Below are 2,506 nucleotides of genomic sequence, written 5' to 3'. Positions count from 1 at the left end.
TCTGGGCTTGGGCACTGTCCCTCAGCTCTTAAGCTCAAGGCTAGCATTCTAGCACTTGAGCCATAGTGCCAATTCCGGTTTTTTTCTTTTTGCTTATGTGGTGCTGAGGAATCGAACTCAGGGCCCCAGGCATGCAAGGCAAGCACTCTACCACTGAGACACCTTCCCAGCCCCATATAAAGGCCTTTCTAAGGTGAAGATTTAATACACTGATGTCAAACTAACTTTTAATTATATGAATTACGTGTATTTTTACACTTGTAATTTTGTAATCAATTTTTAATGTTTTTCATTTCTTGCATCTCAAGAATGAAAAATTTGGAATACTTCACAAATTTTCATATCATCTTTGTGCAAGTGCCATGTTAATTTCTGTATTCTTCTAATTTGGGTATACATGCTACTGAAGCATGTAGTATCCTCTAAATTAAATAGTTAATGTTGCAATCTTTATACAGGCTTATATCCTTGGGTGCCTATTTGTTACAAGGAAACCTTATTGTTTCTAACAGTGCTGTTGATCTTATTTCCCTGAATTTCTGTGAATAGTGGAAAGATTATATTGTTCAGTCCATTGCTCACATTTGCAATTATTTTGTCAATTACTATTTTATTTTCCATTTTGGATTTGATTGTACTTTCAAGTATCTATAGCTAGGTCCAAAGGTGATGGCTGTTTCAAGTAGTAATTTATCCAACTGAGTTAGCCCTGTGGAGCTAATGGATTCAAAGTAAGCCTTGCTTAAGAGCTACTTCTAAACTTCTGCAGTTGAAAATTTCCCAAATGAGGTCTTACTTTTCCCAAATGAGATCCTAGGATCCCAGGACCCAGTTATCTGCATCATCAGATAACATGGGCAAGACTTCTCACCTAGGCCCATCCAACATGCCAACAGAAACTAATTGAAGACCCATATCAATTTTTCGTTTCCTATATTTCAGGTCCTCAATTCCTTGAGATGCAGGAATTATCAGTAAGCAATTGTGAAATGCAAAGCAACTTAAAATGAAGGAGGAGATCACAAAATCTGAGAGACAGTTCTGTAATTCAAACTTTCAGTTTACAGATGACCAATCCATATGAGTGAACAAGATCACAAAATGTCGTAAGATTATTTTTAAAACCCCTCCTCTAATGAGTAATGAAATATTTCAGTCCAGCATAAGTGGTCCAAAAAAGAGTTCCTGGAATGATAGATCCATAATTGTTCTACCAATTTTTGGAAAACTTGACTTAGAGTTCAAATGTAATTTAGAAAAACATTAAATGAGAAGATCCTTAGTGCTTCAAAACATTGGTACTTCAGTTAAACTTGGTTCTGTGATATCAAAATGTTGTCACTCTCAAACCAATAATAACCTACATTTAATCTCCTGAAAGTGTTTTTCTTTTCAAATAAACGTTTTAAAATCATATTCACCAAAATAACTTTTGACAAGTAGATGACACTTAGTGACATTACAAGTTTTTCAAGTGTAGGGCGCAAGCTACATTAAAGTTGGTTTATTTACCCAGCACCAATGACAAACAGGTTCAACCATTCATTAAAGTGTAGAAATAGTACCACCCACTATTTGTGTTGTTCAGTAGGTACCTTCCAAAAATGTGTTCAATAGATCAGCCTCCCATATTTCAAACCCAAAGGTTAGCTAATGAAGTAAATTTCAACACAATAGTTGTTGGGTCTTCATCCATCTCACGAAAGACAGACGGGGTCCAAGGAAAGTTTAGTGCGCCCGTTAGCCCATTCCCAAGCCTCCATTAGCCCAGGAGAAAATCAGACGCAGCAGGGAGTCAAGTCAAGCAGTAAACTCGTTTATTAACACAGAGTTAATTTTTTTTAAAGCAAAAAAGAGCACGTGGCATGGGAGGGGAGGAAGAGGAACCAATCACTGTAAAGGTCACACCCTATCATGCACCTAAACTTCCAAGGGATGGTTATGCACTGAACATAAAGCAAATCGGGCTCTGCCCACTCAACTCCCTCTCAGAGCCATGTTTGCTGCCCATGTACTCCACAAATAGTGACTATAGTCACAAATAGTTGCCTTATCATATGTTGTTTTATGTTTTCTCTATCTGTCTAAAATAGTAAGAAATATGACTTTAAGTCTTGAATATGAGTACTCATCAGAGATGTGACAAACATAAAATCTGTCTTCTATTTCTATCATATTCCTCTATAATAGTCAATCTTATTTTTCTTCTTTTTCCAAAACCTACAAGTAGTAGAAAATATTATCTCAGGTAAAATAAAATAATCACACACCATTGTACAAAGCCATTTATAAAAATTGATAATTAGGAATACATTCTAAGCCATTTTTAAACTTTCTTTTTGACTAAAGATCAATCTTCCAAATAGATGAGAATACAATTATGTCTAGGTGCTTCGCATCTCCATTCTTGCAAATTGTTACTGCAGATGAGTGAATTATGGAAATATAAGCTGACATAAGTTCAAGTATATGCAGGATTGAAACTCCAAGGAATGTATATAAACCT

General features: G+C 35.7%; 1 pseudogene; it reads right to left on the bottom strand.

The window, feature by feature from the left end:
• Window positions 1-312: 312 nt before the first annotated feature.
• Window positions 313-412, bottom strand: LOC122099604 (annotated as a pseudogene).
• Between the last annotated feature and the right edge of the window lie 2,094 nt (window positions 413-2,506).

Source organism: Dipodomys spectabilis, unplaced genomic scaffold (assembly GCF_019054845.1).
Source record: "Dipodomys spectabilis isolate Male_0828 unplaced genomic scaffold, ASM1905484v1 ptg000524l, whole genome shotgun sequence".
Lineage (NCBI taxonomy): Eukaryota > Metazoa > Chordata > Mammalia > Rodentia > Heteromyidae > Dipodomys > Dipodomys spectabilis.
The sequence above is the reverse complement of the archived record's forward strand: the minus strand, read 5'-3'. Positions and strand labels throughout refer to the sequence as shown.